Raw genomic sequence first — 27,260 nt, 5'->3', positions numbered from 1 at the left:
CATGAAGAAAACAACCCCTAATAAACAGCAATGAGCCCCCACATTTATGTACAGCATGTTCCCTACATAGCCTCTTATGTACAGCATGTGCCTCACATTGCTCCACTATGTACAGTATGAGCTCCACATAACATCTTATGCACAGTATGAGCCTCACATAGCTCTGCTATGTTCAGTATGAGTGCCACATAGTTTCTTATATACAGAATGAGCCTCTAATATACAGTTCAAGCCTCACATAGCTTTTAATATACAGTATGAGTCCCACATAGCCTCTTATATACAACATGAGTCCTTCTATATACAGTAGGAGACCCACAAAGCCCCCTATATACATACAAATATCTCATACACATGAAAAAAATAGTACATACTCACCTTGCTCCTGTACTGACTCCCTGAAGTGCAAAGCTGACATGATGAAATGCCGTCATCCCGATTGCTGGTTCATACACTGATTGGTGGAAGATGGAGCCAGTGGCGCCATCCTCCACCAATGTATTCACCACTGCCTGCATCCAGAAGATGCAGAGAGTGGTGATGGTGAGCAGCTGGGTGGATGGACATCGTGCGTGCGGCTCGTGGGACAGGTTCTCAGCTTCCGGCTATCTGGGTCAGCAAGCTGGACTGGTACAGCCAGAGGGCCATATGTGGCCCTTGGGCTGCACACGGCTCAGGTCTGCAATAGACCACTACACAGAATTACTGCTATCTTCTATTAGGTGGACTTCCTGTGATACAATGTTTTGGGTGATACAAGATGATCAGAAAATAGCTAGTCTGATTATGTTCTCTCAAGTGATGGGCGAGCACTAAAATGCTAAGTTGCTCGTTGTTCGGGTCGAGCAAATTGGAATACTCGGGTACTCGGACAGAACAACGAGCCCAATGAAAGTCTATGGGAGACCTGAGCATTTTTAGCGCGATCCCCCCGGTGATTCTTTTAAGGTATAAAAACATCTGAAAATGATGGAAACACTGCTCAAATGACATGGGGACATCATGGGGATCGCCCCTGGAAGCATTCCTGACTCTTGGTTCACAGCTTTAAACAATGTTGTCAGAGTTTCATGCCATTTTTACCGGTGCACCAAAAAACATACCAAAATGAAACCAAAACGGATTTTGCTGGGATATATGTTAAGGTATATCCTTTCCAGGTTAATGACTCATATATAAGGCAAAATAAATAACCCCAGACCAAAATATTCCTCCACCACTTGGGCTATGTTCAGATGCAGCATTTTTGAAGCGTTTTTCAACTTTAACATTGCTTTCAACCAAAACAAATGCATTCACTGGGAAATCTCATTGTAACATTTACCAATCCTAGCTGGCCATGTGGTGTGTGACACATAAGCAGACACATCTTGTTTCTTTTATGAAGGAGGGACTCTTAAAGTCACAGAGCCTATTTTTACAGGGGCATCAGGCAGCATTAATCTGCTTAAAGGGCCATTATTAAACAGTGGGTCTCCTAAACTGTTATAGCCTATGCAGTGAGTGGATGGGCTGCCAAGAATTACGATGCACCCCAATACCCCTTTCACAAGATGTCCAGGATGGCGTCCATAAAAAATGTTGCTTTGAATGCAAGGCCTGCCCAGCTACTAAGTCATATGCACCCCAATAAGCCTTTGAACCCACATAGTGCATGGGCACAGGAAAATGCACTTCACATTATTTTTTTTTTACTCCCATTCTGTTTTCTTATGGACTGACTGCAAGGCCTGCCCTGCTAGCAAGTCATATGCACCCCATTAAGCCTTAGAACCCACATACTGGATGGGCACAGGAAAATCTACTTCACATTGTTCAATTTTATTCCCATTCTGTTTGTTTTCTTATGCATTGACTGCAAGGCCTGCCCTGCTACCAAGTCATAGGAGGAACAGGCTGCGCTGATATTTTCAACTATTAAGATTATCCTGCGTTACAGCAGCATTCTGACCATTTGATTACTGGCGTTGTCAGTGAATAACATAAAAAGCGCCCTCCTTCAAGCTACTTTCAAACATACTAGCATGTAACTGATGAAGGTCTATATCGACCGAAACGTTTTCTGGTACTACAATAAACTGCCTCACCAAGCATTAAGTTGAGTGCCAGGTTTTCATTTTATCATATATGGTTTGGGAACCTAACTTGGCACCACTACAGTAGTGCACACGGTGTTTTCTACTCACCAACAGGACGACTGACCATGGTGTCCTCCTCTTCCTCATCCTCCTCCTCCCTGTCCTCAGGCCATCCCCGCTGAGCAGACGGTATGACTGCTGTGCTTGTTGTACCATCTATAGCGCATGAAAGTAGCTCCTGTTCATCCTCCTCCTCTTCCTCATTGTCTACCATCCATGTTGCGATGACATGAGCCTGGCTGAGTGTAATTTCCCTGTATGGCCCCTTGCTCCATGTCCTCGTGCTCTACCTGCAATGCATCCTCTTTAATTGTGAACAGAGAGGTTTTCAGAATGCTGAGAAGTGGGATGGTGATGCTAATTATGGCTTCATCGCTGCTCACCATCTTGGTGCAGTCCTCAAAGTTCTGGAGGATGGTACATATGTCTGACATCCATGTCCAGTCATGAGGTCTTATGTGTGGAGTCTGAACTAAATATCGATGGCCTTGTTGATGCTGGTAGTCAACAACTGCCATCTTCTGCTCACAAATCCTTTCCAACATATGCAGTGTAGAATTCCAATGCATGGGGACATCACACACCAGTTCGTGAGCCAGAAGCTGCAAATGCTGCTGAAGCACAGCAAGGGTGGCTAAAGCTGTAGCTGCCTTTCTAAAATGGGCAGACAGATGGCGTACTTTCACTAGCAGATTCGGCAGCTCTGGGTAGCTTTTGAGAAAATGTTGAACCACGAGGTTAAGCACATGGGCTAGGCAAGGTATGTGTGTGAGCTCACTTTGCCTCAGAGCTGCCACCAGGTTCTGGCCATTGTCACACATGACCATGCCTGGCTGTAGGTTCAGTGGTGTCATCCAAATATCTGACTGCTGTTTCAGCACTGTCCACAACTCTTCTGCATTGTGTGGTTTGTCACCTATGCAGATTAGCTTCAGCACAGCCTGTTGCCGCTTGGCTGAGGCAGTGCTGCAGTGCTTCGAGCTTCTGACTGATGTGTTCATTTCAGAGATGAAGGCTGAAGAGGAAGAGGAGGAGGTGCAGGAGCTGTAGACTGTGGGAGCAACCCTGATTGACGTAGGGCCCTCAATCCTCGGCATGGGGAGGATGTGTTCCATGCCAAGGTCCGACTGGGTCCCGGCTTCCACTGTGTTAACTGTGTGCTGTCAGTGAGATGTACCATCCCTGCCCACAAGCACTTGTCCAGGTGTCCGTGGCTAGGTGGACTTTCCCAGAAACAGCATTGTTGAGGGCAAAGGTAATGTGGGATACATGTTGGTGTAATACCGATATGGCACAACGGGAGAAATAGTGGCAACTGGGGACCGAGTACCTTGGAACGGCTGCCGCCATCAGGTTGCGGAAAGCTTCCATCTCAACATGCCTAAAAGGGAACATTTCAAGCACAAGCAGAAGAGAAATGTGCGAATTAAGTACTGTGGCCTGTGGGGCATTGACTGCATATTTCCTCTTGCGTTTCAATGACTGGGGTATAGACAACTTAAAGCTGGGCTGGGACAAGGACGTGGACTGGCTTGATGATGGTGCTGATTGACTGTGGGCAACAACAGGTGCAGGGCCCGAGGCATCGTCACAGGCACGGTGAACTGGGGATTGGCTTGTATACAAAACAGTGTAAGAAGCAGTGTTGTCACCTGCAGACAGTGTTCATGGAGCCTGGGGTTTGGCCCACAAAGTTGGGTGCTTTGCTGCCATGTGCCTAATCATGCTGGTGGTAGTCAGGCTGGTAGTTTTGCTACCCCTGCTGATGCGGGCATGGCAAGTGCTGCAAATGGCCTGTTTGGGGTTATCGGCAGAGTCTTTAAAAAATAACCAGACTCGGGAAGATCTAACAGTTGGAATGGCAACTTTCGTCATGTTAGTGTTACATGGATCGGATGCACGCCTTCTGTCTGTGGCCACCACACTGTTTCTTCCTGCATGTTGGGGTGATATGCCTCCTTCCCCATGTGTGCTGCTTTCCTCGCTCTGCATGTCCTCCTGCTAGGTTGGGTCAGTCACTATGTCATCCACCATCCTGTCTTCCACATCCACACACTGCTCCTCCTCCTGACGTTCCGGCAATTGTGTCTCATCATCGTCCACCTCTTGTGACAGTGGCTGCTCAAAGATTTGTGCATCGCTACATGGAATATCATTGTCAGAAACACCGCACTACACTCGCTCACAGAGCCAGTGCGCATGTCCTGAGTACAGAAACAGTGCTAAAAGATACCTGTGGAGCAGGGCAGCAGAGGTGACAATGCGTGCTTCAAACTATTAGTGTCAGGGTCCAGTCAGCGCCGGAAAGTAAAGAGGCACAGGACCTGCGGACACTGAAATTAGCAAGCTAGCACAGGACCTATGGTCAGGTGACTGCAAGGGGGCAGGGCTTAGCGTCCTGCTTTCAGATATGACAGGACACCATACATCAACTCAGGAGGGACAAACAGACGGGTAGTCAGACAAAGTCAAAGGTCATACACAAGAGGGCGACGTGGTACCAAGGGGACGATGTTGTGAGTTCATTTTCCCCTTCATTACTGAGGCCCGAGGAACTCCCTCTTCTGGTAAAGAAAGGTAGTGAGCCTGATTGTCAAACACCTGAGGCTGATGATTATGACTGGCTGAGTTGAGTTACGGACTGGATATAATGCTGCCGACGCCCTTCTGCCCTGCGGGTGATTTCTCTGTGGGATCCTTGGAGACCAGTCTGAATTCCTGCTCCTCCAAAGCTAAGTTTGCTGCTCGGCCTTTTGCTTTTGTGCTTTGACTTTGTTTTTGCTTTGTTTTTCTGGATTTCTGCCATTCCCTGCTGGGGTGTGCTGAATTCATTTAGCTCTGTCTTCTGAAAATACCTGAGTGCTGATTCAGTTTTTGAAGCCTAGCTGCTTCAGGGCCTTTTTCATATCAGCTGGTTGGCTTATGTCTTTGATAGGGTTTTGGCAGATTGCAGACAGCAGCCTTCCTGTCCTTTCCTATCTAGGTAGTTTTGGGGCCCCGTCTTTGCTCAGTCTATCTTTCTGTCTGTGTTAGTATTTTCATCTTGCTTCACCGTCATTATATGTTGGGGGCTGCCTATTGCTTTGGGGTCTGCTCTGGGGCAGTTTAGATTTCCCCTTTCTTTCTTTAGGCCTATGTATTTCTCCAGCTGTGATCGAGGGGTCTAGGGCATCGTAGGAACCCCCCACGGCTACTGCTAGTTGTGTTGATAGGTTCAGGGGTCTGCAATCTGATAGTTGCCAACTTCTCTGGTTTTCTGGACTTAGCTTGTATTTCTGCTTTTGCCTCCTACGGTGACTCATTCATAACAGGATGAGCAGAGAGAAGTCGGGTCAGAAGCAGAGAGTCATACACGAGAGGTAGCGCAGTACAAGAGGGCCAGGCAGAACTCGTAACAACAGGGACAGAATCGGATCAAAACCCAACAAGCAAGCAAGATATCAGGCACAAGGCACACATACGCACAAGGTCAACTAACTCAGCCGAGGGCAGGAGTATAACTGACACCGGACCTAGGTCCAGTGAGCATTAAATAGCCAGAGAGATGCGGAACAATTAACTCCCAGTCTGATCAGGACGGGCCAAAGCGAAACCCCGTCCTGGATCGTGACAATCATCTTGCCCTGCTTCAAGTGGACCGGGCGAGAGGCACGAATCTCCAAATGGAAAATTGAACAGCTCTTCGGAGTGTCCGAGTGTCCGAGTGTGGGATCAGTTGCCTCAGGGCACTCGGCATGGTGGGAGGAAGGAGGATCAGAGTGAGTAATATCCGGTCCACACTCCCGGCTACTCAGACTTGACCATGTGGAAGACATGGTGGTGGTAGCTAAGTGACTGGAAGCATTATCCCCTATCCAACCAATAACCGTTTCACACTGCTTTGGCTTCAATAGTGGTGTGGTGCGGTCCCCTAGAAACTGCGACAGGAAGGTCGAGCGCGAAGATGTGGGTCTTTGCTGTGGCCTACTTTCAGCTTGGCAACGGCCTCGTCCTCTGCATGCACCATCAGCATCACGTCCACTTCCCCGTCCCTTGCCTTGCCCATTTTAAATGGACTACTGAAATATTTTAAAAGCTCAATACAAATGGATTTATTTGGAGAAAAATTATATGTGATCATAGAATCATAGAATCGTAGAGTTGGAAGGGACCTCCTGGGCCATCTGGTCAAACCCCCTGCAAAGCCTGCAAAGCGAAGATTTTTCCACCACAAATACACCTGGCCTCAGCCTGAGATAACAGACTGTATTAATTTTTTTTAGCTTTAGTGTTCACTTTTTAAAACACAAAATAATGAGTAGAACAAGGCTAGCAGACAGAACTATGCAACGTATGCCTGTGAAGCAAAGATTTTTCCACCACAGATACGCCAGGCCTCAGCCTGAGATATCAGACTGTATTATTTTTTTAATTTTTTGGCTAAATAGTGCTGTACATAAGTACAGTTTCACCCAGGACAAAAAAAGAAAAAACTGCCTTAAACTGGCAAAACTTTGAGCACGCACAGATATGAGCTGACACGGAGATACCACTACGACAAATGTGTTCTCTGTTTTTTTTTATTTTTGGGCTAACTACTGCTGTATCTAAGTACAGTTTCACCCAGGACAAAAAAAAGAGAACCGCTGTAAACTTGCCAAACTTTGAGCACACACAGATATGAGCCTCCATGGAAATACCACTATGACTAATGTGTGCCCTGTTTTTTTTTTTGGAGCTAACTAGTGCTGTATATACGGTAAGTAAAGTTTCACCCAGGACAAAAAAAGAAAACCGCCCTAAACTGGCAAAACTTTGAGCACACACAGATATGAGCTGCACGCAGATACCACTACGACAAATGTGTGCCCTGTTTTTTATTTTTGGGCTAACTAGTGCTGTATATAAGTACAGTTTCACCCAGGACAAAAAGAGAAAATAGCCGTAAACTGACAAAACTTTGAGTACACACAGATATGAGCTTCCACGGAGATACCACTGCGACAAATGTGTGGCCTGCATTTTTTTTTTGGCTAACTACTGCTATATTTAACCAAAAGTGACAGCTAGGCAAAAAAAGAAAACAGCCGTAAACTGGCCAAACTTTGAGCATGCATAGATATGAGCTGGCATGGAGATACCACACCAAAAAATGTGTGGCCTGTATTCCAATTACACATGGGTCTAGCTATATACGGCTAATATATCCCACAGGTAGCAGCAGCAGCACCAGAAAATAGGAAGGGAATGGGCCCTCTTGATGTATGCAATCGTCTATATGCACACAAACAGTGCCTGCAGGCCTTGCACTGATGTGTATAGAGCGACGTACACTACCCTGCCTGCCTGACACTGGAACCTATATACTCAGGAATTAGTCCTTAGAAGTAGAGTTGAGCGAAACGGGTCGAAAAATTTCAAAATTCGCCGACTTTTGGCAAAGTCGGGATTCATGAAACGAAACCCAACCCTAGGATGAGGTCGGCCACGAGGTCGGCGACTTACGCGCCAAAGTCGCGTTTCAAAAGTTTGTTTTGCGCTCTTTTTCAGCCAATCAGGATCCACGGACACTGTGGGCAACGTGATGACATAGGCAGGGGTCACCACCATCTTTCAGAAGGGCATGCAAGTGATTGGCTTGCTTTGGTGGGCGTCACAGGGGTTATAAAAGGGCGTGCATGCCGACCGCCATCTTACTTCTGCCGATCTTAGCATAGGGAGAGGTTGCTGATTCTGTAGGGAGAACGTTAGGCAGGGATGAAGAAAAAAAACTGCTTCTGCTGCTAGCGATTTTGCCTGTACAACACACCAGTCACTGTGTGTGCAGTGCAAGGGGAGGCTATATTGTGGTGGATCAGCGGTGTTGGTTGTTAGGCTGCCTTCTAAGGCTTCCTGACAGCTGCATTGCTGTTTCCCCACTGCTCTGCAAACTGCTTTTTTAAAAGCAATCTCAATTTTTTTTTTTTTGTCCTGCTGAGGTACTGAGCGTGCATTTTTTCACACCATACAGCGGTGTACGCTCCTCACACAGTACCGTGTAACGGCTGTTATCACAGCCACAGTGAAGCTATCTGTGTGTCACTGTGGAAGGATAAGTGGAGGACTTGTTCCGTTCTTACAGACCTACACTCTAGGGAGATTCCTATTCTGCCCAATTCTACATACACCTTGTAGTTTGTGATACACTAGCCAATTTCTGCCTGTGACATAGCGCTCTGATATTCAGTGGGCCTCACACAATCCAAAAGTGTCCAGTGTCCACAAGTGTCTGCAGAAATTCAAAATCTCCCTTATCCTGTAGTCATTTTTTTCACACCTGTGCCATCGAGCCTGTGACATAGCGCTCTGATATTCAGTGGGCCTCACACAATCCAAAAGTGTCCACAAGTGTCTGCAGAAATTCAAAATCTCCCTTATCCTGTAGTCACTTTTTTCACACCTGTGCCATCGAGCCTGTGACATAGCGCTCTGATATTCAGTGGGCCTCACACAATCCAAGTGTCCAGTGTCCACAAGTGTCTGCAGAAATTCAAAATCTCCCTTATCCTGTAGTCACTTTTTTCACACCTGTGCCATCGAGCCTGTGACATAGCGCTCTGATATTCAGTGGGCCTCACACAATCCAAAAGTGTCCAGTGTCCACAAGTGTCTGCAGAAATTCAAAATCTCCCTTATCCTGTAGTCACTTTTTTCACACCTGTGCCATCGAGCCTGTGACATAGCGCTCTGATATTCAGTGGGCCTCACACAATCCAAAAGTGTCCAGTGTCCACAAGTGTCTGCAGAAATTCAAAATCTCTCTTATCCTGTAGTCACTTTTTTCACACCTGTGCCATCGAGCCTGTGACATAGCGCTCTGATATTCAGTGGGCCTCACACAATCCAAGTGTCCAGTGTCCACAAGTGTCTGCAGAAATTCAAAATCTCCCTTATCCTGTAGTCACTTTTTTCACACCTGTGCCATCGAGCCTGTGACATAGCGCTCTGATATTCAGTGGGCCTCACACAATCCAAGTGTCCAGTGTCCACTAGTGTGTGCAGAAATTCAAAATCTCCCTTATCCTGTAGTCACTTTTTTCACACCTGTGCCATCGAGCCTGTGACATAGCGCTCTGATATTCAGTGGGCCTCACACAATCCAAGTGTCCAGTGTCCACAAGTGTCTGCAGAAATTCAAAATCTCCCTTATCCTGTAGTCACTTTTTTCACACCTGTGCCATCGAGCCTGTGACATAGCGCTCTGATATTCAGTGGGCCTCACACAATCCAAAAGTGTCCAGTGTCCACAAGTGTCCGCAGAAATTCAAAATCTCCCTTATCCTGTAGTCACTTTTTTCACACCTGTGCCATTGAGCCTGTGACATAGCGCTCTGATATTCAGTGGGCCTCACACAATCCAAAAGTGTCCAGTGTCCACTAGTGTGTGCAGAAATTCAAAATCTCCCTTATCCTGTAGTCACTTTTTTCACACCTGTGCCATCGAGCCTGTGATATAGCGCTCTGATATTCAGTGGGCCTCACACAATCCAAGTGTCCAGTGTCCACAAGTGTCTGCAGAAATTCAAAATCTCCCTTATCCTGTAGTCACTTTTTTCACACCTGTGCCATCGAGCCTGTGACATAGCGCTCTGATATTCAGTGGGCCTCACACAATCCAAAAGTGTCCAGTGTCCACAAGTGTCTGCAGAAATTCAAAATCTCCCTTATCCTGTAGTCACTTTTTTCACACCTGTGCCATCGAGCCTGTGACATAGCGCTCTGATATTCAGTGGGCCTCACACAATCCAAAATTGTCCAGTGTCCACTAGTGTGTGCAGAAAATCAAAATTTCCCCTGTCCTATAGACACCTTGTACCTTGTTTTACATTACTATATAGTTTGTTGGATTTTGTCTACATTTCTACCAAAAATGAGGAAGGCTGGTGGAAGAGACCGTGGAATTGGGCTGGGGTTGGCAGCTGGTAATGATGGTGTTGGTGGTGGATCTGATGGTAGTGGCAAAAGCAAAATAGGACCGAATGCAGGAAGTGTTGAGCCTGCATCATCGTCTGGCTCCACAAGGCCTCGAAGGCTTAGTTTTCTAGGAGTTGGCAAACCGCTTTTAAAGCCAGAGCTTCAGGAAAAAGTTTTGTCTAACATTGCTGACTCAGCCTCCAGCTCTATCGCCTCCTCTTCTGAAGTTGTAAAAAATAAAAGCACTGAGTCGTCATTGGAGGCTCATGTTCATGAACCACTCCTTTCCTTGTGTCTTTCACCCCAACCAAGATTGAAGGATGACGCAGGCCATACTACATATTACTCCATGGAGCTGTTTTCACATACCATGCCTGGATTATCAAGTGAAATGGTGAATTACCCAGGCCAAGATGAATCTGACATGGAGTGCACTGATGCACAGCCGCTGATAGATGATTCTGCTGGTACATTCACTCAGAGCACTACATTGTCCTCGCAGTGTACAGAGCCAGATTCTGACCCTGATGAGACTCAGGTGCCCCTTCCCGCACACTATACCACCATACACGGTGACACAGAGGAAGGTGCACATGACATTGAAGAGGAGGTGATGGATGACCCAGATGTTGAACCAGATTGGCATCCATTGGGGGAAGAGGGTGCTGCTTCCAATAGCTCAGATGAGGAGCATCCACAGAAGACATCGACATCGCAACAGCTGTTATCTGGCAGGCCCGGAGCACTCCAAAGACAGGTTCCAAAAATCAAAAGAGTTGCTGGACAGCTTGTCCAGAGGGTCAAAAGATCACAGCGTGCTAGGCCGCAAAATGTCTGCCAAAGTAGGAAGTGTGCAGTGTGGCACTTTTTTGAACAAAATCCTCATGATCAGGCCAAGGTTATCTGTAAGAAGTGCGCAAAGACCTTTAGCTGAGGGAAAAATCTGAAAAATTTGAATACCAGTTGCATGCTTAGACATTTAACCAGCATGCACTTGCAAGCGTGGACACAACACCAAACCTCAAGTGCCACATGTGCAACTGATCACAAAGAAGGTAGTCAGCAACGCTACATTGTTTCCCCCACTGTAAGCCCACCGGTTAGCACAGCAGCAAATGTTGAGGTGTCGTTGCAAGGCCACAGCAGTCAGGGAATCCCACTGTTATATCAACGAAATACTGAATCTAGGCCATCAGAAAGAACACCAACTCCATCACCATCATCAACCCTCTCTCAGTCCGCCCTGTCCACCGCTACTTCCACCATATGCAGCTCTCAAGTCCAGCTCACCCTCCCAGACACTATGAGTAGGTCAAGAAAGTACTCAGTCTCTCATCCGCGTACACTGGGTATGAGCGCCCACATTGCCAAACTAATCTCGTTTGAGATGATGCCCTATCGGTTGGTGGAAAGCGCAGCTTTCCGTGAACTCATGGCCTATGCAGTACCACGCTATGACCTACCCAGTCACCACTTCTTCTCTCGCAAAGCCATCCCAGCCCTCCACCATCATGTAAAAGACTGCATTGTCCATGCACTCAAGCAGTCAGTGAGTGGAAAGGTGCACCTCATAACTGATGCATGGTCCAGTCGGCATGGCCAGGGCCGTTACGTGTCCATCACTGCGCACTGGGTTAATGTGGTGGATGCAGGGTCCACAGGGGACAGAATGGTGGGACAGTGCTGCCTAGCCCACGGTATAGGAAACAGTTGGCTGTAGGCGTTCGACCCTCCTCCTCCTCCTCCTCCTCCAGAAGCGAGAGCTCGTCCACAGAGCGCAGTCGTACGAGCACTCCATCTGCAGCTGCCACTGTTGCACACGAGGTGTCCCCCTATCGAGCAGCTAGTGGAAAGCGTCAGCAGGCTGTGTTGCAGATGATGTGTTTGGGCGACAGACACACCGCCGAGGTGCTGGCCGAGTACTTGAAGCGACAAACTGAGTCATGGCTGGGCAGTGTACATCTTGAGGCAGGCAAGGTAGTTAGTGATAACGGCCGTAATTTTGTGGCAGCCATAGTCCTTTCAAAACTCAGCCACATACCTTGCTTGGCTCACACCTTGAACCTGGTGGTGCAGTGCTTCCTCAAAAATTATCCGGAGTTAACAGCCCTGCTCCAGAAGGTGCGAAGACTGTGCGCGCACATCCGCCGGTCGCCTGTACACTCCGTTCGTATGCAGAAGCTGAAGCGATTGCTCCACCTTCCCAACCACCGCCTCATTATCGACATTGCAACAAGGTGGAACTCCACCCTGCACATGGTGGAGCGGCTGTGCGAGCAGAGGCAGGCCATAATGCATTTGTGGGAGGATACACGGCCAGGCACTTTGAGAGCAGACATGGAGTTGACAGGTGTGCAGTGGTCGAAGCTGAAAGACCTCTGTAAAGTCCTTCAGTGTTTTGAGGAATGCACATGGCTGGTAGGCGCAGACGACGCCATCCTAAGCATGAGCATCCCACTTATGCGTCTGCTCATGCAAACTTTGACGCACCTTAAGGAGCAGGCGTCTGCAGCCAATGTTGACGAGGAGGAAGAGGTGGAGGGAATCCTTGATGACATTCAGCCAATGTCTGCTCAGGGACCTCTCCTGGACGAGTTGGAGGAAGAAGAGGAGGAGGAGGATGATGATGGGGATGATTACTTAGGGGAGGAGGATGCATCTCGTGGGGCAAGTGAAAATGTTGGCGTGGCAAGGTCTGGTACAGGGTTTGTGCGTGACTGGCGGGATGTGGATTTGCCAGAAAGTGCTCCTCCAACCAGCACTCGCAGTGCATCATTGACACCGGGAACATTGGCCCACATGTCAGATTATGCCTTGCGGATCCTAAAAAGGGACCCCCGCATTTCCAAAATGATGAACGATGACGACTACTGGTTGGCCAGCATCCTGGATCCACGCTATAAAGGCAAATTACAAAACATCATGCCACAGGAGAACCTTGACTTAATATTGGCTAATAAACAAGCAACTCTGGTAAATCGGTTGCTTGAGGCATTCCCAGCACACAGCAGCGGTGATGGTTCTCACACGAGCCGTACGGGCCGGGGGCAGCTTATCAGAGGTGCTCATGGTGCACACAGCAGAAGTGGCGTTGGAGACAGGGGTTTCATGACAATGTTGTGGACTGATTTTTCAAGTACCGCTCACACAACTGGTAATACAGCATCGATGGAAAGTGACAGGAGACAGCAGTTGTCAACTATGGTTACAAATTACTTTTCCTCCCATATCGATGTTCTCCCACACAGGTCATTCCCCTTTGACTATTGGGCCGCTAAACTGGACACCTGGCCTGAATTGGCCCAATATGCCTTACAGGAGCTCGCTTGCCCAGCTGCAAGTGTGCTATCGGAAAGAGTCTTCAGTGCAGCTGGATCAATCCTGACAGAAAAAAGGACCCGTCTGTCAACCCAAAATGTGGATGATCTAACCTTCATTAAAATGAACCATGCATGGGTTTCCAAGGATTTTGTCCCACCTTCCCCTGATGACACATAGGGTGACAGAAAAATGGCTTGCTTTGGTCCACCTCTTCCTGGGACTTGACCTATTTCGCCTTTTGCATCAGCTGAATGTCCAACATCAACATATGCCACTTTCTAAAACTCCGGGGATACGGTACCCTTTCTCACCTTTGTGCAATCACGTGCAAGCCATACTGGGCCTAACACCGTCTGAGCCTGCCTCCTGATGTATAGACATATCTTTTGAATGTGTACGCTATCCATACATGTTATCCAGGGATACGGTACCCTTTCTCACCTTTGTGCAATCACGTGCAAGCCATACTGGGCCTAACACCGTCTGAGCCTGCCTCCTGATGTATAGACATATATTTTGAATGTGTACGCTATCCATACATGTTATCCGGGGATACGGTACCCTTTCTCACCTTTATGAAATCACGTGCAAGCCATACTGGGCCTAACACCGTCTGAGCCTGCCTCCTGATGTATAGACATATCTTTTGAATGTGTACGCTATCCATACATGTTATCCGGGGATGCGTTACCCTTTCTCACCTTTTTGCAATCACGTGCAAGCCATACTGGGCCTAACACCGTCTGAGCCTGCCTCCTGATGTATAGACATATATTTTGAATGTGTACGCTATCCATACATGTTATCCGGGGATACGGTACCCTTTCTCACCTTTGTGCAATCACATGTAATCCATACTGGGTGTGAGAACGGCTGGCGAGCTGTTAAGCAAGCTACAGCACCTGTGGTTTGCACACGTAAGTTTTTCATTTTTTCAGGAATGACGGTTAGGCCTAATTCCGGAACTGCGCTTGACCTGCACTTACTGGGAAATCATCGTTCGCGGGTAATAATTGTAATCAGTGATCCCCATCACTAACGTTGTTCAGCGGGTTATCTGCACCTGTAAGTGACAAACGCTGGCCTTTTCAGTGTAGCGCACATGCAGCCACGGACATGTAAGGGCATGACACACCAGTTATTGGCCAATCTCATGTACCAGAGCCTCACGTGTCCCTCTAGTAAGCCGGACTCGGACCGCGGGGCATGACGGAGTCTCGTTCGTTAACGGAATTAATCTTGCAATGTGTGCATCTGTTCTGTAGCTGGCATGGTTGAGGTTTCCCAGGTGGAGTCGAATTTAACCGTAGGCTCCACTCCTGGTGGTGCCCTTCTGGACATTCCTTTAAGGTTCAGCTTTGCAACCATACTGCCCACGTAAAACAAACACTTTGCCTTCATGAACGCTGTTTGGAGGGTCATGACTCGTGGGAATAACGCCGCCCAATCGGTTAACCTGCTAGAGAGATCCTTCGTTGCTCCCAAGCATGACATCACACTCCCTAGGAGGAAGGTAATGCCACTGTGGCGACCGTACTCCTGGGGGTGACACAAGTGCACTGATGCCCAGCCACTGCTCAATGAATCTGCTGGTACATTGACCCAGACCACTACATTCCCCTCGCACGCTACACGGCCTGAATCTGACCCTGATGAAACTCAGGTTACCCTTCCCATATACAGTTCCATCTTACACGGTGACAAAGAGGAAGCTGCAGATGAAAGTGCAGGTTCGGCCCACCCGCCATCAGACACACCACCATACTATCAGGGGCCCTGTGCCAGTGCCGTCGCCAACGAGTGGGCCCCCCCTGCTTGCTCAGGATCACAGCACTTGCAAGGTTGAAATACTGTGCAGTGAGATGGAAGATGGGGACGACGAGTAGTCCAGACTAGTACAGGGATTCCCTAGCGAGGAGACTTGATTGTTTTCAATGTTGGGACAGCAATTTTTGGGGAGCACTATACTCTGGAGAATGATAGATGGGGCCCACCATACACTGGAACATTCCAAAGGTGGACATCAGACACTGGAGCAGCATTTACAGGGCCCATTATACACTAGAGCATTAGAAATGGGGCCCATTATGTTTGGAGCATTATTTGGGCCCATAAGACAGTGGAGCTTCATCCATGGGGACCAACATATACTGTAGCATTATGTGGAGCTCATCATATACTGTTTCAAACATTATATGGGACCAATGATTCTGTATGGAGAAATAGATGGGCCTCGTCATGAGATGTAAAAAGTGAAGTATTTTTCATTGTACTATACCGCTATTTCTCTGCCGTATCGGAGCATGATGAGTTGTGGTATGTGTTAAAGGGGTGCTCTTTCGCCCAGGGCACATGAAAACCTGGAGCCAGCCCCACCCCCCCACAACTTTAGCCAAATAACCCCCATTTTTCAGTGCGTAACTTGTATTATGAAGTTAATTAAGGTTGACAAGCTTAAGTAAGAAGAATTGATGCTTTTGGCATTCAAATGGGCACTGTAGGTGTGTTTCCTGTCCTCCTCTCACTGCCGACTTTTATTCCCCATTGACTTACATTGGGTTTCGTGTTTCGGGATGGCCCCGACTTTTCCCTATAATCGGCCGATCTTGCTCGACCCGACTTTTGGAAAAGTCGGGTTTCACAAAACGAAACTCGACCCTAAAAAAACAAAAGTCGCTCAACTCTACTTAGAAGGACTGTTGCTTTAGCTGGATGTGAGTATTTAGGATGGTAGCCCCACACTAACTAATAAATCCCTAATTCTGACCCTATATCGGCAGCCGCTCTCCCTACACTCTCTAAATCCGGAGCTGAATGCGCTGAGCAGGGCGGCGTCCGGTCTCTTATACCCATGATGATGCTGTGCGTGCCAGCCAATCACTGCACGACCACAACAAAGATGGCTGCGACGATTCATAGCCTGGCAGACAATCCCTGCAGCATGATTGGGTCTCTAAAGTCTGCCAAAAATGCTGGGTGGAGACCCGAGTTCCCACCGAGTAATCCAGGAAATGCTCGGTGCTCACCAAGTACACTGAGTACTGTGATACTCGGGCGAGTAGTGGCGATCACGTTCGCTCATCACTAATTATGTGGTACTTGTTTGCAGCCATCAGATACCCACCCCTGCTTTAGACTCCCACCCCTGCTTTAGTCAGTTGTATTTATAATGCTAGATAGCAGGCTGGCTTAACACGTTTATAAACTGTTCTCCCATTTGCCTCATGTATTTCTCTGTTAGCTGTAAACATGTACTGATACCTTGTTATTTTATTGCTCCTAGTTTCACCCAATGTATTTACTAATGCTCAACAAACTGCACAGACTTCAAGATACAGTCTTCTTAGTAGACTGCGGTAGATCAGTTTATCAGCCTGTCAGACTACGCACACACCTCAGTGTAACTTGTAGTGATGACAGAACAGCAATATTCCCACAAGCACAGAAAAAATTTGTATCTGTTTGTGCAAGGCAGTGGTGATTAGGGTTATATTATTTTTGCATAAAAATAAGCATAAGGTTTTTTTACATCTAACACCAGGTAGATTATTCTGATTATCCTATTCCACAAGGTCCAAGTAAAATATATAAATATATATATATATATATATATATATATACATACACACACTGTATATATATATATATATATATATACACTAGCTGAAAAGCCCGGCACTGCCCGGGCATAGTAACTAACTACGGTTAGTTATAATAAACTATATATATATATATATATATATATATATATATATAGCTGAGTGTATAGCTGAGTGATATTCCACATCATCCCGTCAGCCAGAGCTACCGGACTAATGCCCCTAATGTCCCACATCATCCCATCAGCCACAGCCACCGGACTACTATCACTAATATCCCACATCATCCCATCAGAGCCACTGGACTACTACACCTAATATCCCACATCATCCCGTCAGCCAGAGCCACCGGACAACTACCACTAATATCCCACATCATCCCTTCACAGCCGCCGGACTACTACCACTAATATCCCATGTCATCCCATCAGAGATAACGGACTACTACCCCTAATATCCCACATCATTCCATCAGAGCCACCAGACTACTACTCCTGATATCCCACATCATCTTGTCAGCCAGAACCACCGGACTACTACACCTAATAACTCACATCATCCCGTCAGCCAGAGCCACCAGACTACTACCCCTAATATCCCACATCATCCTATCAGCCAGAGCCACCGGACTACTACCTCTAATATCCGACATCATCCCGTCAGCCTGGGGTCAGAACAAAAGTGCTGATTGGAATGGTCCTAACTTCCATACTGGGGATCCCTTTAAGAGAGGCCTAGCATCAGAACCAGAGCGCTGAGTGGAATTGCCTTGACTTCCATACCAATGATCCCTTTAATAGAAGCCTGGGGTGAGAATCAGAGCACTGAGGGGTTTACCCTAACTTCCATACCAGAGGTCCCTTCAAGAGAGGCCTGGGGTCAGTACCAAAGCGCAGAGTGGATTTGCCCTCAGTTCCATACCGGGGATCCCTTTAAGATGGGCCTGGGGTCAGAATCAGAGCGCTGAGTGGATTTGCTCTTACTTGCATACCAATGATCGCTTTAATAGAATCCTGGGGTCAGAATCAGAGGGCTGAGGGAATTGCCCTAACTTGCATACAGGAGATCCCTTTAAGAGAGCTTGGGTTGAGTACCAGAGAATTTGAAGGCAATTGCCATGACTTCCGTACCAGGGCAACCAATCACAGCCAGCTCAGCTTCTTTTAAACAGCTCTGGTGAAATGAAAGATACTTCGTGATTGGTTGCAAGGAAAACTGTTGCTCATAGCAACCAATCACAGCTTAGCTTCCTTTAAACAGCTCTGGTGAAATGAATGGTGCTTTGTGATTGGTTGGTGATACACATATACTGTACACACATACATTCAATTTTATATACATATATACATATATTTATATGTATGTAAAAAAACTTGCTTCTCACCCCACTGGGGATGGTCTTTGTTGCCCTTTCTCATTCTCGGGTCCTCGGCCTGAGAGTTTGAGGGTTCTGTGCAGGATCTTAGTTGTTCCCAGCATTGCGCTTTTCTGGACAGAGAGCTCAGATGTTGCTCCTGGGATCTGTTGTAGCCATTCTTCCAACTTAGGGGTCACTGCTGCAAATGCTCCTATCACCACTGGAATCACTGTTGCCTTCACCTTCCACATCTTCTCCAGTTCTTCTTTGAGGCCCTGGTATTTCTCCAGCTTCTCATATTCCTTCTTTCTGATGTTGCTGTCACTTGGCACTGCCACATCTATTATCATTGCTGTCTTCAGATCCTTGTCTACTATGACTATGTCTGGTTGGTTAGCCAACACCTGCTTATCCTTCTGGATCTTGAAGTCCCACAGGATCTTAGCCCTTTCCTTTTCCACCACTTTTTCTGGGGTCTCTCACCTGAACAAAAAGGGACTTAGCCCATATGCTGTGCAGATGTTCCTGTATACAATTCCCGTTACTTGGTTGTGGCATTCAGTATACGCTGTTCCTGCTTGCATTTTGAATCCTGCCAATATGTGTTGGACGGTTTCTCAGGTTTCTTTGTATAGACTGCACCTTGGATCTTGTCTTGTGTAATAGATTCCTGCTTCTATGGATCTGGTACTTAGTGCTTGCTTTTGTGCTGCTATGATTAGTGCCTCTGTGCTGTCTCAGAGTCCAGCTTTCTCCAACCATTTGTAGGATTTCTCCATGTCAGCCACCTCCATTATCTGTCAATGGTACATCCCATGCAGTGGCTTGTTTTGCCATGATGCTTCATGTTCCTGTTCTTCCTTTCAGATCTGTTTTTCTTGCTGCTTGAGGCCAGGTTCATACTGCGTTAAGGCACCAAAAGATGAGATGCTGAGAGAATAACGCGGTGTAACGCAGTCCGTTAACGCTGCCATTTACCCCTATTATCGGGCACATCGCTAGGGCATGCCATAATCGGCATGTGCTAGCGGTGACGGAGCCTCAGATGCTGCAGCCCGCATCCGAGGCTTATTACCTGTACACTGACACTATATGCAGATCTCCTGTATATAATGTCAGTAGGGATCCATGTATTACCTGTACACTGACACTATATACAGAACTCCTGTGTATATTACTAGTGATCCTTGTATTACCTGTACACTGACACTATATACAGAGCTCCTGTGCGTAATGTCACCAGTGATCACTACACAGTCACTGTATATTAAGTACAGATCTCCTGTGCATAATGGCATTAGTATTGTGGTTTTTTTTATTAATGATCAGTATTGTAGTATTTGGTCACTATGTGGTGGTAATATGTGATTCAGCCATGATGTGGCGGTATGTGCTCCTTGTATGTGCTATTATTTGGTCGCTGTGTGGTGGTAATTTGTGGTCAGGTCATAGCGTGGTGGTATTTCTCCCTTGTATGTGGTATTATTGGTCTACATGTGGTGGCAATATGTGGTCTGGACATGGTGTGATGATATTTGTTCCTTGTATGTGGTATTATTCGGTCACTATGTGGTGGTAATATGATGTCTAGTCATGGTGTGTGGGTATTTGTCCATTGTATGTAATATTATTGGTCATTTTAAAGCCTTATAGATGACAAAAATATTTTTATCACTATAAATCAAGATAAACATCTCAAATAGAAGGGGAGTCATGTCTTCTAAATTCAATCCGCTGCCACTGGAGAGTCTAGAAAATATAAAATAGGCAATATTTAATACCTAAAAATTAAACCAAAGACAAGACAAGGAAAAAAACAATTGAATTAAAGTAAAAGATACCACAAAGCAATTTTATAGAGTAAGCTGTAATTTATATTCCACATTTAATCCAAACGGTTTCAATGTGTTCAGTTTTTTTTTTCAATGTGGTCAGTTTTTTTCCAGGATTTTCCTGATTAAATTGTTGGAGTTGGTATTGCGCAATAATTACTTTCTCTTTGGGGATATACCCGACCATTCATAGTCCCCTTGTTTCGCTTTAAGCTATTCAATAAAAGCACTATATATTTCTTTAGGATTTTTTGTATATAGCATTGTGATGTAGCATTGCAAGCCTATTATTGTTAGGACTCACTATATTATGTGCACATGTGCATTAGTGCCTTCCCTTATCCAAGATGGGGTCGGTTTGCAAACAGAGCTACTGAGCATGAGCGACAGGAAACCGGTGTCTCCATTTGCTAGTTTCAGTCCTGCGCTCTGAGCCTCTGGTAACGCTGGTGCACGGCGTGTTTTTTGTTTATTCTAATGGGGTGAGTCACGTCTATTTTCTATGGTTACAGCTGCCGCTGATTACTAATCACTGTTCAATAACAGGATTTATGCTGATTGTAAATATTTTCATCATGATTTTTTATTTTTTGCACATTGCACTATATTTGCACTTTCTAATGATGACACACAGTCCTTGTGATTGTATTTTAGACACAGAATACTGTTTTATTATTGTAAATTACCATTGTAAATTGTATGCTTTAAAAGGCATCCACCTATCACCATTGTAATGCTTGAAAAAGGTTCACACCCATTGAACCGAAACGTTGCTGCATGGGCACATAGCCATATGGGCTATTAAAAAAACACTCTTTTGAAAACTAACATGGTGTGCTGCTTTGTTTTTTGATGGACTATATATATATATATATATATATATATATAGTTGTGGCCAAAAATATTGACACCCCTGCAATTCTGTCAGTGTCATGTCGGACGCTGTTCACACAACAGCGTCCGGCAGGCAGAGGTAGTTCCACCTCCAGCCACTATAGCCTCAGTGGCGCCGGCTTGATCTTCAGGCTCTCGGGGGTTAATCCTGCTGGAGACCAGGTTGGAAGGTTAGTCACGCCCACGGTCTTTAAATAGTCATACTGGCATATGGGCGTCGCCGATTATAGCTTGTGTTTCATACCAAGTGGTTCCGGTCTGGAGTGGAGGTGTTGCAGAGAGAGAGAGATTCGTATCTGGTGTCGTATGATCCGTCGTTATCCTTTCTCCTTCCCATATTTGTGTTTAGTTGTGCCCTGTTCACATTACTGTATATTCCTGTGTGTGTGCGGCGCAGTGCAGTTTAAGTTCTCCCTGTCTGTCATTATTTGTGTGGGAGCTTTGGTGGTGTGACTCCTCACTGGGTGGAGGGTGGAGGGTTAAGTGCAGGGCTGAGCAGGAGATAAGGAAAGGTCGGAGGCTCAGGCATTTGCACCTTCAGCAAAAACCCTGGGTTGAGGGTCAGACAGGGTTTTCCCTAGTTATAGGGACATCACAGGGGCCCGGGAATTACAGCCTTAGTTGAACTAAGCCCCCGTGACATTATAATCAGCCCACATTTTTTCAGGAGTCCATGGATCCATTAGATTCCATAACCTGCCAGTTGGCGGCGCTGTCCTTACAGGTCTCCGAGTTGAAAGGGGCAGTTAAGCAGCAGGGCCTGGTAGTAGCAAAGGTGCAAACGGCATCTGCAGGTATCGGTGCAGAGCCGAAGTTTCCGCTGCCAGAACGATTTTCAGGCGATCGCAGCAAATTTGTCGTATTTTGGGAGGCCTGCAAATTATACTTCCGCATGCGGCCAATATCCTCAGGTAATGAGGCCCAGCGAGTAGGGCTGGTGTTGTCATTACTGAGTGGTGACCCCCAAGCATGGGCATTTTCCTTACCAGCTGACTCTGCTACATTTCATTCGGTCGATAATGTTTTTTCTGCCCTCGGACTCATTTACGATGACCCTGACCGACTGGCTCTAGCGGAATCTAAAATCCACGCCCTCCGCCAGGGACACTCATTTGGAGCATGTTAGGCAGGTGTTACAGTTGCTCCGGGAGAACCAGCTCTATGCTAAGCTGGAAAAATGTTTATTTTTTGTCCAGGAGTTGCCCTTTTTGGGATATATTGTGTCCGCAGCCGGTTTTAAAATGGACACCGCTAAGGTGCAAGCGGTGCTGCAATGGGAGAGGCCGGAGAGTCTGAAAGCACTCCAGCGGTTCCTTGGGTTTGCGAATTATTATAGGAAATTTATAAAACACTTTTCGACTGTCGCCAAACCGCTCACGGACATGACAAAAAAGGGTGCCGATCTGGCGAACTGGCCTGAGGTGGCTATACGTGCATTTGAGCGTCTGAAGAATAGTTTTGCTTCAGCCCCCATTCTGGTGCAACCAGACGTGTCTAAACCTTTTGTGGTAGAGGTTGATGCGTCGGAGGTGGGAGTGGGGGCAGTACTGTCTCAAGGCTCGTCCTTGAGCGAGATGCATCCATGCGCCTACTTCTCCAAGAAGTTGTCGCCGGCCGAACGGAATTATGATATCGGCAACAGGGAGTTGTTGGCCATCAAACTGGCTTTTGAGGAATGACGACACTTCTTGGAGGGGGCGGCTCACCAGGTCACAGTTATCACCGACCATAAGAATCTGCTCTACCTGGAGTCGGCCAAGCGTCTGTCTCCTAGGCAGGCTCGCTGGGCATTGTTTTTTACTCGTTTCAATTTTCTTGTGACGTACCGTCCCGGGGCTAAAAACACCAAGGCGGATGCTTTGTCTAGGTGTTTTCCGGGGGGAGAACCTCGGGAAGAGCCGGTACCCATCCTCCAGAAAGGGGTAGTGGTCTCGGCTCTCACGACTGAGGTAGAGGCGGAGATTGCCGAGGCCCAAGAGGAGGTACCACCAGGTCTTCCCGCCAACAAATCATTTGTACCCCTGCATCTTCGGCTTAAGGTGTTGAAGGAACACCACGATTCGGTACTGGCTGGTCACTCAGGGGTGAAGGGCACCTTAGAGCTGGTATCGTGTCATTTCTGGTGGCCCAAAATCCGGCAGGACGTGGTCTCGTACGTGGCAGCTTGCATCACGTGCGCTAGGGCTAAGTCACCCCGAACCCGTCCTGCTGGCATGCTACAGCCTCTGGGGGTACCCAATAGGCCATGGACAGAAATCTCCATGGATTTTATCACTGACTTGCCAGCCTCGGCAGGGAACACGGTCATCCTGGTGGTGGTTGACCGTTTTTCAAGATGGCGCATTTTGTGGCGTTGTCTTCTTTGCCCAATGCTAAGACGTTGGCTCAGGTATTTGTGAAGGAGGTGGTCAGACTCCACGGAGTACCGTCTGACATAGCAATTTGTGGCGAGGTTTTGGAAAGCTTTTTGCTCAAGGATGGGGATCAAGTTGTCACATTCATCGGCGTTTCATCCACAGTCTAATGGACAAACTGAGCGCATGAACCAAAATCTAGAACAGTATTTACGATGCTTTGTGTCCGACAACCAGGAGGAGTGGTCTACTTTCCTTCCTCTGGCCGAATTCGCGTTAAATAATCACCGCCAAGAGTCATCAGGAGAGTCTCCATTCTTTTGTGTGTACGGTCAACATCCTCAGTTTTGTACCTTACGTCAGGGTGACTCCGGGGGTGTCCCGGAGGAGGATCAGCTAGGAGCCCAATTGTCATCAGTCTGGAGGCGGATGAAACAGCGTTTGTTGAGCATGAGTGCCAGGTACAAACGGGTGGCTGACAGTAGACGCGTGCCAGGTCCGGACCTGTGTGTGGGTGAATGGGTGTGGTTAGCTACGAAGAACATAAAACTCAAAATCCAATCTTTAAAACTGGGTCCAAGGTTTATTGGGCCTTTTAGGATTTCTGCCATCATTAACCCAGTGGCTTATCGGTTGGAACTTCCTGCGGTGTACAGAATACATAACGTTTTTCACAGGGCTTTATTGAAAAAGGTGGTAGGCTTGGTGGACACGACGCCGATGCCACCTCCAGTCATGGTGGATGGCGATTTAGAGTTCGAGGTCGCCAAGGTAGTGGACTCTCGAGTAGTACGCCGTACTCTTCAGTATTTGGTGCACTGGCGGGGGTATGGTCCGGAGGAGAGGTCTTGGGTTCCAGCCTCAGACATACATGCGGATCGGCTGGTCAGTTCTTTTCACCGTCGTCATCCGGACAAGCCGGGTCCTATGAGTCTTGAGGGCCCTGGGGTCCCTCGTAGAAGACGGGGTACTGTCATGTCGGACGCTGTTCACACCACAGCGTCCGGCAGGCAGAGGTAGTTCCACCTCCAGCCACTATAGCCTCAGTGGCGCCGGCTTGATCTTCAGGCTCTCGGGGGTTAATCCTGCTGGAGACCAGGTTGGAAGGTTAGTCACGCCCACGGTCTTTAAATAGTCATACTGGCATATGGGCGTCGCCGATTATAGCTTGTGTTTCATACCAAGTGGTTCCGGTCTGGAGTGGAGGTGTTGCAGAGAGAGAGAGATTCGTATCTGGTGTCGTATGATCCGTCGTTATCCTTTCTCCTTCCCATATTTGTGTTTAGTTGTGCCCTGTTCACATTACTGTATATTCCTGTGTGTGTGCGGCTCAGTGCAGTTTAAGTTCTCCCTGTCTGTCATTATTTGTGTGGGAGCTTTGGTGGTGTGACTCCTCACTGGGTGGAGGGTGGAGGGTTAAGTGCAGGACTGAGCAGGAGATAAGGAAAGGTCGGAGGCTCAGGCATTTGCACCTTCAGCAAAAACCCTGGGTTGAGGGTCAGACAGGGTTTTCCCTAGTTATAGGGACATCACAGGGGCCCGGGAATTACAGCCTTAGTTGAGCTAAGCCCCCGTGACAGTCAGATAATACTCAGTTTCTTCCTGAAAATGATTGCAAACACAAATTCTTTGGTATTATTATCTTCATTTAATTTGTCTTAACCCCTTCATGACCCAGCCTATTTTGACCTTATTGACCTGGCCATTTTTTGCAATTCTGACCAGTGTTCCTTTATGAGGTAATAACTCTGGAACGCTTCAACGCATCCTAGCGATTCTGAGATTGTTTTTTTGTGACATATTGGGCTTCATGTTAGTGGTAAATTTAGATCGATAATTTTTGCGTTTATTTGTGAAAAAATCAGAAATTTGGCGAAAATTTTGAAAATTTCGCAATTTTCAAATTTTGAATTTTTATTCTGTTAAACTAGAGAGTTATGTGACACAAAATAGTTACTAAATAACATTTCCCACATGTCTACTTTACATCAGCACAATTTTGGAAGCAAAATATTTTTTTTGTTAGGAAGTTATAAGGGTTAAAAGTTGACCAGTGATTTCTCATTTTTACAACAAAATTTACAAAACCATTTTTTTTAGGGACCACCTCACATTTGAAGTCACTTTGAGGGGTCTATATGGCAGAAAATACCCAAAAGTGACACCATTCTAAAAACTGCACCCCTCAAGCTACTCAAAACTACATTCAAGAAGATTATTAACCCTTTAGGTGTTTCACAGGAACTAAAGCAACATGGAAGGAAAAAAAGGACATTTTAATTTTTCCAACCAAAATTTTCTTTCAGCATCAATTTCTTCATTTTCACATGGGCAACAGGATAAAATGGATCCTAAAATTTGTTGGGCAATTTCCCCTGAGTACACGAATACCTCATATGTGGTCAAAAACCACTGTTTGGGCGCACGGCAGGGCTCAGAAGGGAAGGAGTGCCATTTGACTTTTTGAATGGAAAATATGCTGGAATATTTAGCGCTTGCCATGTCGCGTTTGGAGAGTCGCTGTGTGCCTAAACACTGGAGCTCCCCCACAAGTGACCCCATTTTGGAAACTAGACCCCCCAAGGAACTTATCTAGATGCATAGTGATCACTTTGAACCCCCAGGTGCTTCTCAAATTGATCCGTAAAAAAAAAAAAGTACTTTTTTTCACAAAAATTATCTTTTAGCCTCAGTTTTTTCATTTTCACATGGGCAACAGGATAAAATGGATCCTAAAATTTGTTGGGCAATTTCTCCTGAGTACACCGATACCTCATATGTGGTCATAAACCACTGTTTGGGTGCACGGCAGGGCCCAGAAGGGAAGGAGCGCCATTTGACTTTTTGAATGGAAAAATCGCTCCAATCGTTATCGGACACCATGTCGCGTTTGGAGAGCCCCTGTGTGCCTAAACATTGGAGCTCCCCCACAAATGCCACCATTTTGGAAACTAGACCCCTTAAGGAACTTATCTAGATTTGTAGTGAGCACTTTGAACCCCCAAGTGCTTCACAAAAGTTTATAACATAGAGCAGTGAAAATAAAAAATCATTTTTTTTCCTCAAAAATGATTTTTTAGCACGCTATTTTTTATTTTCACAAGGGTAACAGGAGAAATTGGACCCCAAAAGTTGTTGTCCAGTTTGTCCTGAGTATGCTGGTACCCCATATGTGGGGGGGGCACTGTTTGGGTGCACGGCAGGGCGCAGAAGGGAATGAGCGCCATTTGACTTTTTGAAATGAAAATTAGCTCCAATCGTTAGCGGACACCATGTCGTGTTTGGAGAGCCCCTGTGTGCCTAAACTTTGGAGCTCCCCCACAAATGACCCCATTTCGGAAACTAGACCCCCTAAGGAACTTATCTAGATGCATAGTGAGCACTTTGAACCCCCAAGGTGATTCACAGAAGTTTATAATGCAGCGCAGTGAAAATAAAAAATCTTTTTTTTTCCTAAAAAAAAAATTTTTAGTTGGCAATTTTTTATTTTCACAAGGGTACTAGGATAAATTGGACCCCAAAAGTTGTTGTCCAGTTTGTCCTGAGTACGCTGGTACCCCATATGTGGGGGGGAACCACTGTTTGGGCACACGTTGGGGCTCAGCAGGGAAGTAGTGACATTTTGAAATGCTGACTTTGATGGAATGGTCTGCGGGCGTCATGTTACATTTGCTGAGCCCCTGTGTGCCTAAACAGTAGAAACCCCCCACAAGTGACCCCATTTTGGAAACTAGACCCCCCAAGGAACTTATCTAGATGTGTGGTGAGCACCTTGAACCCCCAAGTGCTTCACAAAAGTTTATAATGCAGAGCCGTGAAAATAAAAAATCATT

The 27,260-nt window shown here is 46.6% G+C and overlaps 1 long non-coding RNA gene across 1 annotated transcript in view; it reads left to right on the top strand.

Annotated features, from left to right (window-relative positions):
- Positions 1 to 20,532: 20,532 nt before the first annotated feature.
- Positions 20,533 to 27,260, top strand: part of LOC141083467 (uncharacterized) — a 71,736-nt gene continuing 65,008 nt past the window's right edge. The window contains exon 1 of the long non-coding RNA XR_012230726.1: positions 20,533 to 20,661. This is a non-coding gene — a long non-coding RNA (uncharacterized lncRNA). The remainder of the gene's footprint in view (positions 20,662 to 27,260) is intronic.

This window comes from Dendrobates tinctorius, unplaced genomic scaffold (genome assembly GCF_039654945.1).
Source record: "Dendrobates tinctorius isolate UK_male_01 unplaced genomic scaffold, ASM3965494v1 ptg000005l, whole genome shotgun sequence".
NCBI lineage: Eukaryota > Metazoa > Chordata > Amphibia > Anura > Dendrobatidae > Dendrobates > Dendrobates tinctorius.
Note: the sequence above shows the minus strand (reverse complement) of the source record. Positions and strands in the feature narration are given on the sequence as shown.